Below are 16,235 nucleotides of genomic sequence, written 5' to 3'. Positions count from 1 at the left end.
GAGTGGGCCCTGGTCCCAAATGACTGGTGTCTTTATTAAAAGGGGGAATTTGGACATAAATGATACACACAGGGAGAACATCATGCAAAGATGAAAGCAAAGACTGAGATGATGTTTCTACAAGCCAAGGAACACCAAAGATCTCCAGAAAACCACGAGAAGTTAGGGGAGAGGACAGGAATGAATTCTCTCTCTTAGCCCTTGAAGGAATCTAACCCTGCTGACTCCTTGCTCTTGGACTTCAGCCTCCAGTTCAGTTCAGTTCAGTTGCTCAGTTGTGTCCGACTCTGCCACCTCACGGACTGCAGCACACCAGGCCTCCCTGTCCATTACCAACTCCTGCAATTTACCCAAACTCATGTCCATTGAGTCGGTGAGATCCAACCATCTCATCCTCTGTCTCCCCTTCTCCTCCCCCCTTCAATCTTTCCCAGCATCAGGGTCTTTTCCAATGAGTCGTTTCTTCACATCAGGTGGCCAAAGTATTGGACTTTCAGCTTCAACATCAGTCCTTCCAATGAACACCCAGGACTAATTTCCTTTAGGATGGACTGGTTGGATCTCCTTGCAGTGCAAGGGACTCTCAAGAGTCTTTTCCAATACCACAGTTCAAAAGCATCAATTCTTTCTTTATAGTCTAACTCTCACATCCATACATGACCATTGGAAAAACCATAGCCTTGACTAGATGGACCTTTGTTGGCAAAGTAATGTCTCTGCTTTTTAATATGTTGTCTACATTGGTCATAACTTTCCTTCCTTCCAAGGGGCCTCCAGATGGCTGAGCAAATAATTTTTATTCTGTTTAAGCCAGTTTGTGGTATTTTGTTACAGCAAACCTACAAACTGAGTAATAGATTAGTTTAATCATATGATCCTCTCTTCTCTAAAAGGATAGCTTCTCCTAGACACATGAGCTAGGGGGATATAATCTTTCTAGTTCAGATTACCCAAGAATTTGTTATTTTGTTGTTTGATTGCTAAATTGTATCCAACTCCTTCGCATCCCCATGGACTGTAACCCACCAGGCTCCTCTGTCCATGAGATTTCAGGCAAGAATACTGGAGTGGGCCGCCATTTCCTTCTCCAGGGGATCTTCTGGACCCAGGGATCAAACTCACATCACCTGCATTGTGGGTAGTTCCTTTACCACTGAGCCACCAGGGAAGCACACAAGAATTAGGCTTTACCATAACTTCCATCATAATTTCCAACTTTTGGGAGGCCCACTCCCATGACCTCAGCTTAACTAATTACATCTTTCTCAATGACCCTATTTCCATATAGTACAGTATAGTGAAGTCACTCAGTCGTGTCCGACTCTGCGACCCCATGGACTGTAGCCTACCAGGCTCTGAGGAGCCTCTCAGTCCAAGGAATTTTCCAGGCAAGAGTACTGGAGTGGGTTGCCATTTCCATATAAGGTCCCATTATGATGTTGTGGGGGTTAGGACTTCAAACAGAATTTTGAGGGGACACAATTCAGATTCACCGATAGCTTTCAATCATAGGTTTTGCATATCTTTCAGTATTTAAATCATCCACAGTTACCGTTCAGGACAGAGGAAATATATAGTAACAAATATGCATGAATAATGGCATTTTAAAGATACACAGACACATGTGCATGGATATACACACATACATAAATGTAAAGAAACTGTTGATTTGGAACCAACCACCTGATGCACACATTTGCTCCTACAAAGGTAACACATATATCTGGACATACTAGTTTAGATTCAGGAAACAGCATTAGGACTAAGAGGAAATGTCCTTTTTCAAACCAGATAATGCTGAAAGAGTGACTGGAACTTAGAAAAATAGAAGTTTATGAGGTCACAGTCTTTGTTCCCTGTCCCTCCAGATTCTAAGAATTTTCACCATTGTAGGGTGTGTTCTAGAATGTAGAATCATGTGATTATAAAAGATGCATGTGTTTTCATTGGTTGTAACTTTGAGTTTGGGCTTCTGCTGTATCACCTTTGCTAAAGACACCACAGCTAAACAGACCTAGCTGATCCTGGCTAAGGTACTGCACAGCTAATCAGTTCTATGTGGTGGGAAAATGTGTAGATTTTCAGAACTAACCCTTTGCCAAGCTATGCCTGGAAGAGTTTGATAGTGGTGTCCCATGGCTGGTGGGGTAGATTTAGCTACAGAGGGAAATCAACCTTGACATCTATGATATCAGAAGGGGATTTGGGAATATCTTATTGTGAGTAGCAAGAGCATCAAATGCACTATATTCTCAGGTAAGAGTTCCCAGAGGGGTAAATATTGGAGATAGATGTTGCGGAGTTATTCGGCAAATAAAGTTAGCAGGCCAGGTGACTTAGAGCTAAAATCTGTAACACAGTTTGCCTGCAGGAACTCTAGCCTAGCCAATAAAGTGAAAGTGAAGTTGCTCAGTCGTGTCTGAAGGTCTTATTTCTCTAAAATTAATTAACTAAGAGAGTTAGAACCTCCTATACTGCTTCTTGGGCTTCCCAGGTGGCAGTAGTGGTAAAGAACCTGCCTGCTAGTATAGGAGATATAAGAGATACAGGTTCGATCCCTGGGTAGGGAAGATCCCCTGCAGGAGGGAATGGCAACCCACTCCAGTATTCTTGCCTGGAGAATCCCATGGACAGAGGAACCTGATGGGTTACAGTCCATGGGGTCACAAAGAATCAGACACGACTGAAGCAACTTAGCACGTGTGCACGCACGCTGCTTGTTAATGACTCAGAACTCTTGTGTGGAGGGCTGGATCTTACCAAAGTTAGAGTATTTCCTTAGAAGATATGGCTCAGGGACCTCTTACTTGAGAGAAGCATGAGACCAAATGACTGAGAAAGAAGAAAACACCTCAATTTTCAGAGCAGGAAGAATTCATTCTTCAAAATCGAGAGATGATGAGGCCTGTCTTGGGCACACTCACCTTAGTTCTCATGGCAGGAACGGGGCGAAAATAATTCCATTTAGGGAGTGTTCTCTCCTCTTCTAACTTTGTAACAAAAAAAGGTCATTTTTCTCAAGTGAGTTCTTAGAACAGACTGACATGTTAAAATCCTAATAGTTTGGATATTATCCATCTCTAACGCTTCCATCCATAACAATTTGGATTTCTTCCTGTCTTCTTCTCTATCTGTGCTATGGATACTTCTAAAAAGTGTTTGTAACCAGATAATTAGGTGTTTCTGGTATGGTGGGTTTTAGAACCTCATTCTAAATTGGGCTGTAAGTCAAATTAAAGCCATTACCCAGTTTTATCTGACTGGCTTCCAGATGTTTGAGTTATCGACCATGTCAGAATGGGACCATCCAACACTCCCACCTGGGCTTCCCTGGTGGCTCAGGCAGTGAAGAATCTGCCTGCAATGCAGGAGACCCAAGTTCAGTCCCTGCATTGGGAAGATCCCCTGGAGAAGGGAATGGCTACCCACTCCAGTATTCTTGCCTAGAGAATTCCATGGACAGAGGGGCCTGGCAGGCTACCGTCCATGGGGTTGCAAAGAGTCAGACATGACTGAATGACTAACACACACTCCCACCCAGATTTGAATTAAGCTTAACAACTGAGATTAAACATAGTTCAGTTCAGCTCAGTCGCTCAGTCGTGTCTGACTCTTTGCGTATCTCCATTGAGAAATAGAGAGAACCTACAGGAGGAAGGAATAATAAAGATGTTTGAGGGGGCATGTCTGTGTACTTAAGTGTGTACTTAACACTTCTTATTTAAAAGCAGGAAAGAAAGTAAAGAAGTGATGAAAAACAAGAATTTTTTTAAGGAGATAAAAAACTATTGTTTGAGACCAAAATAAGTATTTATTAATATTAAAGGTAATAATATACTAAAAATGGTAACAAAACTAATTATTTTAAAAATAAATTTCTTAACAGAATTTAGAAATAGGAAGATAAAATGAGGTACAAGAAAAAATTTGAAAATACTGAAAAGATAATCAACATTGTATTTTTTAACTAGTTCTTCCAAAGTAAAAGGACAAATTAAGTGAAATAAAATAACCAAGATAAAATGGGGGGGAGGGAGGCACTAGCTAAAGCAGAGCAAGAACTTCAGAAATGTGAGAGGAAGCATATGACTGCTTTTAAAAACTGGACAAGCAACAGAAAAATAAAATAATGATTCATTAAACAAATGTATATTGATTGCTTACTTTGTACCAGAAGCTACCATGGGTCTTAGGGTCTGTCAGTGGACCAGGTGGCCAGGTCTCAGTTATCAAGGAGCTTTGTTCTAGTGGCTGAACATACAGTAAACATATAAGGTGATTCATAAATAGAATTACCAAATGTGATTATTTTCAAAAGGGAATAAAAATAATTATTTGCATAATCTCCATCCTCAACCTCCAGACTGTCCGCCTTCCACAGAGACCTGTCAGGACTGCTGCTGGCACAGAACACATGTCTGCAGTCACGTGATGCCTTCTTGACTGACCTTCATTTGAAGGATATTCTAGGCATGGGAAAGGAAAGCTGAATATATTAAGAAACTGGGTTTCCATGTACTCATTTACTGCAATAGGCATGCCTGCTCATCTTTACCTGTTGGCTGAAACTAATACACCTCGACAAATTATGGTCTGAGCAGATTGACTGTAGAGTCCTTTAGTTAACCAGCAATTAATTCTGCAAGGGACACAACACAAGAGAGTTACCAAAGCAATTTCTCTCTCCCTATCTTAATTTGGAAGAATCAAGTAAGCTATATATCTAACTTCTTCAGCCCTGCCCATTCCCCATTCCCACTGAAATTTATATATTCCTTCTGAAACATATACCCCACCCATTTACTCAAAATAATTATGAACTGAAAGGAACTCTAAGCAGGAATACTGGCTGCACTGCTTACCAGCTCTATGACCTTTGTGCGTGCTCAGTCACTTCAGTTGTCTGACCCTGCAACCCCAGGGACTGTACCCTGACAGGCTCCTCTGCTCTTGGGATTTTCCAGGCAAGAATACTGGAGTGGGTCCCCGTGCCCTTCTCCAGGGGATCTTCCTGACCCAGAGATCGAACCCAAGTCTCCCACGTTGCAGGCAGATTATTTACCACCAAGCCACCAGGGGAAGCCCAGCTCTGATTTAGGAAGATCCTTTCTCTTCTCTGGATCCAGACGAGTATCTCCATCTCTAAAGCTCATGATGGTTGGTCTCGGGCTTCATTTCCTAGCAAGTAGTGGTAGAATCCCTAGCTGTTCCAAACTGTGTTCCCGGGCATTCCAATCAATATATGTTATGATGATATTTGTTTCAATTTATATTTTTAAGTAATAAAAATTCTTTTAAATTTCTCATTAAAATGGAAATATTTGAGCTCCTCCAATAGCACAGCAAGTGACTATGTGCTGTGGTTTGTGAAAGTCAGATTATTAGGGAACAGTTCATTGCTCCTATACAGAGAAACTCTGAATAATTTTGAATGTTATTCAGTATTGTTTTTGTTTTTAATTGTGGAAGGGATGTTAACATTTATACAAGCTGTTGACATTTATACAGTTAAGATATGGAGCTTCCATTATTGTAAGGATCTCTCAGGTTGCCTTTTTAGTAACTACTCCTAATTCTCTCTCATTCACCAACACCCATCTCCCCACCCCCCACCCTGCTTCCGCCTCGCCTTTTAGCTCCTGGCAACCATTAATCTGTCCTTCATTTGGAGAAAGTTCTGTAAATGAAATCATACAATATGTAACCATTTGGAATTCACTTTTTTCACTCAGAATATTCCTCTAAAGATTCATCCAGAGTGTTAGTGTATCAGTAATCCTTTCCTTTTTATTGCTGAGTAGTATTCCACACTATGGATACACAGTGTTTGTTTAACCTTTTGCCTATCAAAGGATGTCCAGCTTGTTTCCAGTTTTGGGCCATACAAACAAAGGTGCTATGAACATTTGTATTCAGATATTTGAGTCAGCATAAGTTTTCATGGATCCCATATAAATGTTCAGAAGTGCATATGCTGGGTAGAATGATAGCTATATATTTAAGTTGTTAAGCTATCAGACTATTTTCCAGAGTGGCTATATTATTCTACATCTCTCCCAACCATGCATGAAGGATCCAGTTTTCTACATTTTTGCCAGTGTTTGGTGTTGTTACTGTTTTTTGTTTTGTTTTGTTTTGTTTTGTTTTTGTCATTCTGACAGATATGTAATTATATCTCATTGTGGGTGTAATTTGCATTTCCTTAATGGTTTATTGATGTTGAACATCTTTTCATGCATTTTATCATTTGTATAGGCTCTTCTCACTCAAAAAATAAAAAGGTAGCTGTATGAGTGATCAGTAATGGGTATGTTAACTAGCTTATGGCATCATTTTATAGTATATACGTTCATCAAATCATCACACTGTACACTTTAAATTTATACAGTTTTGTCAATTATACATCAACAAAACAAACAAAAATTACCAGCACACCACTAACTTTATTTAACTTGCTAATTTCTCACTTCTTTGATTTCCTTTGTACTCTTAAGTTAGTACCATGCAGCTTAAAAATAGTTTGTTTTCTGATTGCTCTTTCCTAATTTTGAGAGCAGAAAGCATGATTTTTACTACTTGCACTTTCCCATTACATTTTTCTACAGAGCTAGTCGGAGTGTAGGTGTGCCTAACAAATATACCTAAATCAATGAATAGATTGTTGAAGATTTGAGGGAGTCCTCAGCAATTGTAAGTGATGGAAGAAACTTAGATTTGCGAACCATTGTTGTTTTACCATCAGTATTTATTTTTACTCTTAGTATTTCAGGCTTAAAGATCACTGAAGGAAAATATTCATCCAGGCTCTGAAGAAGTGTTTCAGAGCTTGGGTATAAGCTGTTCTCTATTCTTCACAAACACATCTTGGGCCTGAGGCTGCACTATTTAATTTTTATTTATTTATTTTTTAGTAATCTCTATTTACTCTAGCAGTTCATTCAGACAGCTAGACAGTTGATTCCTTCACCTACTGTGTTTTGTTCAGAAGACCTTGTACCTTGTACCTCTTCAATATTTTTTCCTGAGTGAATTCATTTCTTATCCAGGAACAGGCTATATATAACATGTTTAAGTTCTTACAGTCTCATTTTCCTCCACAGGACTCTTTTAGTTTACTTTGAAAGTATTAGTCACTCAGTCGTGTCTGACTCTTTGCAACCCCATAGACGATAGCCTACCCTGGCTCCCCTGACCATGGAATTCTCCAGGCAAGAATACTGGGGTGGGTGGCCGTTCCCTTTTCCTGGGGGTCTTTCTGACCCAGGATTTGAACCTGGATTTCCTGCATTGTAGGCAGATTCTTCGGAGAAGGCGATGGCATCCCACTCCGGTACTCTTGCCTGGAAAATCCCATGGACAGAGGAGCCTGGTAGGCTGCAGTCCATGAGGTTGAGAAGAGTCAGATATGACTGAGCAACTTCACTTTCACACATTGGAAAAGGAAATGGCAATCCACTCTAGTGTTCTTGCCTGGAGAATCCCAGAGACAGAGGAGCCTGATGGGCTGCCGTCTATGGGGTCGCACAGAGTCGGACACGACTGAAGCGACTTAGCAGCAGCAACAGCAGGCAGATGCTTAATCATTTGAGCCACCAGGGAAAGCCCCTGTTTTAGCTTACTTTTACTTTATTTTTCTGTTTCAGTCTTGAAGACTTGATTGAATTTAGATCCGACTCTATTTCCTGCCTGCTCCCTTGGACTCTATTTAAGACACATTAAAAAAATACGGAGAAAAAGGTAAGAAACCACCATAAATATGTCAAACTGATTCTTTTCCTTAATCAATGGTAAGCTCATTTTCATTTAATGAATAACAGATATGTTTGTTCTGGTTTTTGTAGTTTTTAAAATGATCGTTTCCTATGAATCTGTTTCTGTTTTTTATGTTGTTCAGATATTTAGGAAGACGACTTTAGTTTTTGTTTCATGATTATATTTATAATATTATTATGTGTCTCTCTTGGTTTCCAATTTTCCTAGACAATTTCCTAGACAATTTTACTGTCAGTTTTCTACTAGGAAAAGTTGATAAAACTATGAGGTTCGTTTTTTGTCTCCTCTGCTCTGCATTTCCTCTCCGATTCAATTTTAGCGCGCGCACACACACACACACACACACACACAATTACTTTTCTCAGTGTTCACCTTCACATGTTAAATATTTTTATACTCTGACATTTGGTATGTCAGATTTGCTTTTTATCATTTAACTCCCAGCTACACCAGAGGAAGCAATCTCTGCTACTTACCTTCTTTTCCTTTCTGTCCCAAATTTATGTTCCAAATAATTGTCTCCTGTCTGTGTTGTCAGGGCATATAATATCAACACTCCATTCTGTCATCCTAATTCCTACATTTCTTTTTCTACAGTCAATATATTTTTTCAATATTCTCTGCAATCAAGGATGGGAAATTTTTCCTTACTCCGCTTGGTTATTTTGGCTGGTCTAATAATTAAATGGACATGAGGCAGATTAACAGGGGAAAGAAATAATTTTGTATGTACAGGAGTTCATACAAATATAGACTCAAATAAGTGACTAAAGAAGGCAGCTTTTACACCTTTTAGACAAAGAAACAATAAATTTGTGAAGAATTGAAAAGAGAAAGAAGTTTGGACTTGAGGTAGTAAATTGGTAAAGAAGTAACACATTTTGTTTATACAGCCTTCTTGGCCCTGAACTTCATTTCTCTGGAGATCAGGATGTCTCTTTGCCTTCTGGTTCAGAGAAGGTTCCTTTCACAGGGGAGATTTATTTCCTACTTTCAAGGGAGCAAAAGAGAGTCAGAAGGTCCTCCTCACACCAGCTGTTTCTTAAGTAACTTTAATTCAAAATAATCAACATGTCAAAGTGGCATATTTGGGGGCATCCTGCCCTGACCTCCATTACTGCTAATCCATATGCCATGTTTACCCCTGTCATTTATTGTTTGGCAGATTTAATCCTTCAGACACTTCTTTTTTTTCTCTATAAGTTATTATCAGATCTCATCTGAATTTATGCTGGTTCTTATATGTGTCAGGAATTTCTGATGTTCAGCCGTGATTATATGCCGTGATACATATGCCAAGCATATATAATTTGCACATAGAAACTGCTATTAAAATACTGAATGAAGAAATAGATATATGAATAGTAAAATAAAGTTCAAATGATAAAAATCCATACTGGATAATCTAGACCTAACTGCTCACAAACTATCTGCTTATATTTTTGCATCAGTTTAAAAAAATCATGGCAATTTCCCTTCCAAAGCTTCCTGATGCCTTTTTCATTCTCTGTCTTGTTCAGACTTTACTAAAAGTAGTTCTTTGATCAAACTGACTGTTCTTCAGTCTACAGGAAATAACTCGCCTCAGCTTAGATACCTGTCATTTTAATATTCGCCATTTACCTGATTTGTGAACATAGGTTCAGCAGTAAAGAATCCGCCTGTCAATGCAGGAGATGTGGGTTCAAGTGCTGGGTTGTGAAGATCCCCTGGAGAAAGAAATGGCAACCCACTCCAGTACTCTTGCCTAGGAAATCCCATGGACAGAGGAGCCTGCCAGGCTACAGCCCATGGGGTTGCAAAGGGTCGGACACCACTTATCAACTAAACAACAACAAAACTGTGAACACACTATTCTTTCCTGCTTCTGCTTCTTTCTCTTTAATAACCTGTTAAACTGTTAAAAAATTCCGTAGTTTTAGTACTTGTTCAATCATTCCTTCATTTATGCCATCTCAGTTAATTTGAGGCTTTAGCTTTTAACATTATTAGCACCAGTCTTTATATTTATCCATATGATAGGGGCCTTTGTCCTCTTTTATACAGGCCCTTTTAATATCTGAGCTCATTAAAGAGATTGCTATGAAGCCCAGGAATTTCTTGCAATGCCTCACCCTTTCCTTTCTCAGTCAAATTTGTTTGCCTGGTTAGAATTTTCTATCCTATGGTCTTCCCTCCTTCTTGTGGACAACTGAATCACTGTCATCTGGAAACTTTATGAATTCTAATTCCTCTTATTTCCTTTCTGAAAAATACAATTTTTGTTTTCCTTAGTGTAAATCTGTGGTAACACAATTTATATATGATGTATTTTATATGTAAAGATTAAGAATCAAGCAACAGTGTTAATAGTAGATGTTATACAATATATAAAAACTTGAGTCGTGTTTATTTTACCAATTATATTTGAGTACATTGATTCCATAGTAACAGCATGTTTTCTTTGATAATTTCAAAGGTTAATGAGGAAAAATTTTAGATGAAAAATATCTTCTTAGCTAGGATTGAAGAATAAGGATCTTAAGTTTATTTTTTAAATGAATATCTACTGTTAAATTTCTACATTGCTATGTACTCACTGAAGAGGTTATAATAGTTATGTTCTCTGAATTCTTTTTTATTACCAATCCATTTTTATGCAAAATAAATCCTCCATAAATATGTTCAAAAATATTCTGAATGGCTTTTCTGTTTGTTTTCTTCTTTTTAACCCTACCTGGCTTTAGCCTGAGGGCCAAAAAGGTAATTGTAGTCAAAATAGAAGTTTAAAATCAATGCAGAACTGGTTTGTAACTCCCTGATACCAAGGGCTTTGCAAATCTATAACTCATTCAGCTCTTGGAAGCTGAGTTAATTATGGCAAATCACACTAATTAAATTATTTACAAGGTCTTTATTAAAAACAAATCTATTATGTTTAGCAATGCATTGTGGATTTGCCTTGAAACTCCCAGCTGTCTTTCCCAACAAACTTTGTAGTTAGACATTTAGTTTAAGTGAGAACCTTAAGCATATGGTGAAGCTGCAGGTTTCTCTGGCTGCTGTTTAGGTCCCCAGGCCTTCAATTCAATTCAGATTTATTGAACACCCGTGTTGTTCAAATCCCACGTGTTATATTTTCTGTCCTCAGAGTTTCCAAATAACAGCTGATGTAAGAACTGTACATAAACGATTACAATTCAAGGCAAACAAAAAATACATCATCGGAAAATAAAAAAGAAAAACAGATGGGCTCTGACAGGGTTAGAACTTCATAGAGATGAAGAGCAAAGATTTAGGCTGGGTCTTAAAAGAGCAGAACCTCTGCTCTGCAGGCAGAAATAGGGAGTGGCACTGAGGGCCTTTGAGACAGGTCACAGAGTGAGTAGGACCCAGAGGGAAGAATGTGCAGAGCCTGATCAGAGAGCAAGCAAATTGAGCTAGGGGAGCCAGGGAAGACTTGAGGGGCATGGCAAACCCTTGGGTCTCCACTGCGGTGCTTGGTAAGAATGTGGTTTGGCTATTTGGTTGAGTTGCTTGAATTACTGAACAAAGCAATTACAGTATAATCAAACTTGCTGGGATCGAACTTGCTGGGTACAGGGATAGCTCTGAGCTTGCCTCTGCTTTGGGCCAGTTGAGCAGGGGCTACTCTGTAGTGCAGTCACTGAGTGACATCTCTTGCTCCAGTATGGGAATGGAGAGGGCAGTCATTCCACATGAGAGCTTGGGTGCACACACTCACACACACCGTCAGTCACACTCCTGGGAGGCCTCTAGCACGTGGGCCAGCCTGACTATGGTAAAACTGTAGCTCTGCCCCTAGTAGCCATGCAAACCTGGGCAATTTACTTAGCCCCCTAAGTTTTGCTTCCTCCTTGAAAGTCTTCCTTCCTCCTACATTGCAGGAATGTTGTGAGGTTTTGTTGTTATTTAGTCACTAAGACGTGACCGGCTTTTTATGACCCCATAGACTGTAGCCCATCAGGCTCCTCTGTCCATGGGATTTCCCAGGCAAGAATACTGGAGTGGGTTGCCATTTCCTTCTCCAGGGGATCTTCCAGACCCAGGGATCGAACTGGGGTCTCCTGCATTGCAGGCATATTTTTTACCATTTGAGCCAAAACGCAGAATTAGAAAGCAAATCCCTAAGTAGCCGTCTTATGTGACTCTCCTCCCACTAGGTGGCGCTGTCTTCCACGCAGTTTCCGCTTCCGCTTGCTTTGTTGAAACTGACCTCCGTTTAGAAAATGGCTTTATTTACCAATCATTTAATCAATAGCGACTTGGTATCTGTGACCCACAGGCTTCCTTCAGCTCCTTGGAGGTGTTATGTCTCGAAGTGTATACTTAAACAGCGCTTCAAGGAAAGAGTCTCACTAGATAGTGGAAAGCTGAGGGAAGGCTGTCAATTGTTGTGAAAAAAAGCTCCATTAATTTCCTAACTCTTTGGATTCAAAACCAGAATGTTGTGAATAATTTCTTTAACAAGTAACAGAACCACTTTACTATTTGACGACCTATGACATTGCTAGAGTGTGAGTGTGGAGGTAGGACATGATAATTGAACTGTGTGGTTATAAAAAAGTCAATCTCCAATACCTAGTCTCAACACCAGAAGAAGATTCTGCTCAACTAAAGTCCTAAAACTGTGTTTTTGTTATTATTATCTTTATCATTTTCAAATGTTTTTGGTTCTAAAGAACTTGTGAGCTTCACTACACATAAAATAAGTTTTGGGGAACTCTCGGTTAAAGTTATATACATCAAATTATGAGGATAACTTGCTACTTAAATTATTTAATAAACTATAAACTGAAAATTTTCCTTTTATTGTTGTTTAAGTCTAGTTGTGAATACAACATATATGTTTCATAGTTTCTGTCTTTTTCTGTCTTTTTCTCAATCTCAAGTCTGACAGATTTGGAGTGGAAAATACGAAACTTTGTGGGTATTTTTCAAAAGATTACTGCAGACCACTTAAAATGAATTACATTTTTAAGTAAAGCAAATGGATTAACAAACTGTAAAGAGCCTTTTGGCTGCTCCTACCAGTCAATCTGGGCAATGCTGAGGTGTATGTGTGCCGCTGGTGCTCCAGGTCCACTTGCATACAGAGCACCTCTTATTCATTTGGAACAAAATCTACATCACAATTTTAGTGGTGAAATATCTGCAAAATGAGAAAAGGGAGGAAAAATTGTGAAATCAGATCAGGGCATTGTCCTGCCTGGAATGCTCCTGTAGCTTCCTCTTGCCGGGGCAGTTCTCAGACTCAGATGCTTGCAGGATAGACTCATTCCCCAGGATTTGAAGCTTACATCTTTGTGGAAGGAAGGATGAGCGACTAGGTTATATTAGAATATTGAAAGGGAGTGTATGTTCAAAATGTTCAGACCATACACACAGCCTTTGAGATTCTGGTAAATAATACCACATACACTAGTTCACCCCAGAGAGAAAGCCCTTTCTCATCTCCACTGCCCTAGAAGAAGAAATAAAATCCTGAATTCCCCTAGTTCAGTGTATAACATCCTACATATTATGACTCCTGCCTAAGTCTCCTGCTTGTCTACTGCAGGCTTCCTTCCCACCGCATTCTGTGACCAGCAATTACCCATCAGTTCAGTTCAGTTGCTCAGTTGTGTCTGATTCTTTGCTACCCCATGAATTGCAGCATGCCAGGCCTCCCTGTCCCCATTGGGGTAATTCACAATTACCCCCCATGTATGTGTTTTCCTTTAGATCAATGTACATTTTTTTTTTCTGCCTTGAATACTTGTCCTTTTTTTAGATTATTAAAAAAAACCCTCATCCTTCAAGTCTCAAGCCTTTATCTTCTCTGTGACACACTCTTGTCCTCTCCTGGAAGCTGTTTATCACCTTCTTTTGGTCATCTCTTTATCTATTCCATTAACTGATACTAAAAATGGCCTTGTTTAATATTATCAATGTACCAGGAACATAATAGCAAATAAACACATGACTAGTGAATAAATGAGTGTAGTGCTGTTCAAAGGGGATACATGTCATCTAGTTTACTCAGAAATGCTAATAACTTAGGACTGTGAAAGAATCAATGTAAATCTTATTTAAGAATTAATTAGCCTTTTAAAATCTAATTTAGATACAAGGCAAAGAGATGGCATGCATCACAAACGAAAATACTTTAGCAGGATCTGAAACTTTAAAAGTAAAACATTCAGGCTATAGAAGATGAAATGATAACATTACAGATTCTTAAAAGAGAAATTCAAGCTCATGTAGTTCCAGGCCTAATTTCAATATTTCAGCTGAGAAAGAGGATCCCAAGAAGTAAGAGACTGACCCATTTCAAAGAATCTTGGAGCTTTCCTTTCTGATGATCTTATATCACAGGAAGCGATACGGAAAGTGAGTTCTCAGGACAGCTGGAAGCAAGGGCTGTGAAGCACAGCAAAATTCTAAGAAGCCTAGGAAATCCTCTCGCACGGCGGTCACCATGGCACAGTCCTGACGTTCACCTCGAGCATCAGGACTGTGTCTACTTCTCCTGTGTTTGATGATTTTTCTTCGGAAGTATAATACAACAGTTTTCAGTTCTACTTCAGTTTCTGCTTTTTGACATCCTTTTAATCCTCAAGTAGCTGCTGATATAAACTTTAAAAGAACTGATTTTAATAGATCAATGGCCCTTTTTCACAAAGCGAGACAAACAAAATGAGCTGAGAGATTTTTCTCAGAGAGAAACAGCGACCCCATAGACGGCAGCCCACCGGGCTCCCCCGTCCCTGGGATTCTCCAGGCAAGAACACTGGAGTGGGGTGCCATTTCCTTCTCCAATGCATGGAAGGGAAAAGTGAAAGTGGAGTCGCTCAGTCGTTCCCAACTCTTCCTGATCCTATGGACTGCAGCCCACCAGACTCCTCCATCCATGGGATTTTCCAGACAAGAGTACTGGAGTGGGGTGCCATTGCCTTCTCCGGAGTAAAGAAAGTAATGTTCCTAAATTTAAGGAAATTGTATGTGGGTCGTAAAAGCCCCTCGACATAAGAACCCTGTGTCTTAATTCTTTATACTGAGAAGAAGGGGGGGAAAGATCGAAAACCTCTGGAATGAAGTCAGTTAGGGAGATGATTCTGGAATAGAAGACGAACCGACAGTTTGCTGAGTCCCATGGTCAGTTCTTAGTCCCTATCTTACTTGGCCTGGCAACAGAATTTGATACAGTTAATTGCTCTCTCCTGCTGCAAATATTTTTCTTCCCCTAGCTTGCATTCTATTCTATCCTGAGACTTTGGTTAGCACAAGGCTAATCCCTTGAATGCCTGCATTTTTATGCCTTTGTGTATTCATTTGGTGAATTTATCCAACCTCATGGCTTTATGTATTACCAGCTCAGACTCCCCTGCCTAAATGTGGACTCACATTCACCTGCCTCCTTAACCTTTCCTCTTGCTTGAATTTTAACAGGTATTTCATGCTTTACATGATCCATGCTGAACTCCTGTTCTTCCTCTTTAAACCTGCTCTTTCTGGGACCTTTTTCATCTCAGCTGATGGCAACCCTATCCTTCTGGTAGTTAGGCTCTATCTTTCTCCACCTTGTACACCTGACATCAAATGTAAGACAAAATCTGTAAATTTTACCTTCAAACAGAGCAAAATACCTTCATATTAGCTGGTGAAATATTATGCTCTTTCCTGTGTCCTGTGCTCAATCACTCAGCTGCATTCAACTCTTTGTAGCTCCATGGACTGCACACAGCCTGGCAGGCTCTTCTGTCCATGGGATTTCCCAGGCAGGAATACTGGAGTGGGTTGCCATTTCCTCCTCCAGGAGATCTTCCTGACCCCAGGGATCAAACCCATGTCTCCTGCATCTCCTGCACTGCAGGCAGATTCTTTACCACTGAGCCATCTGGGAAGCCCTCCTGTATCCTGAGTACCCAGAAAAGAAAGCCCCCTAGAAAGCATTCACTTACCTGACACTGGATGCTCCAGATCTTCAGGATTGGAGAATTACCCAGACATTCCAAACTGCATCCAAACATTTGCACCAAATCTCAAAACTCAACTTGATTTTAACATTTTTGAATTATAGCCCAAGTAAAGGAAATGTGAAAATGTGCCTTATTTGTATTGTAACTGCACATTAAATCCTCAAATCAAGTTACAACTAAGCTGCATATAATGTATGGTAGTAGACATTCCATTTTGGAAAACTCAGAGTGTTTTATTCCTGGACTGACACTATTTACTAGAGGTAAATCTAAGTCTAGCAGAAATAATCACATTTTTCTAGTTTCTTGAAAGAATCACTAAGCTTAACTTTTATATTGAAATTGTTTGAACAAAATGGTAAGTTGATTTTGACATGTAAAAAATAAAAGATCTGAATGCAAGTGGGGCATTAATGTATCTCTTAATGGCAATGAATTTATGTTGAAATTTTAAAATTTTAACATGGTAATTTTTATTCATCAAATTCTTATAATTTTCCC

Source organism: Capra hircus, chromosome 4 (genome assembly GCF_001704415.2).
Source record: "Capra hircus breed San Clemente chromosome 4, ASM170441v1, whole genome shotgun sequence".
Classification (NCBI taxonomy): domain Eukaryota; kingdom Metazoa; phylum Chordata; class Mammalia; order Artiodactyla; family Bovidae; genus Capra; species Capra hircus.
The sequence above is the reverse complement of the archived record's forward strand: the minus strand, read 5'-3'. Positions refer to the sequence as shown.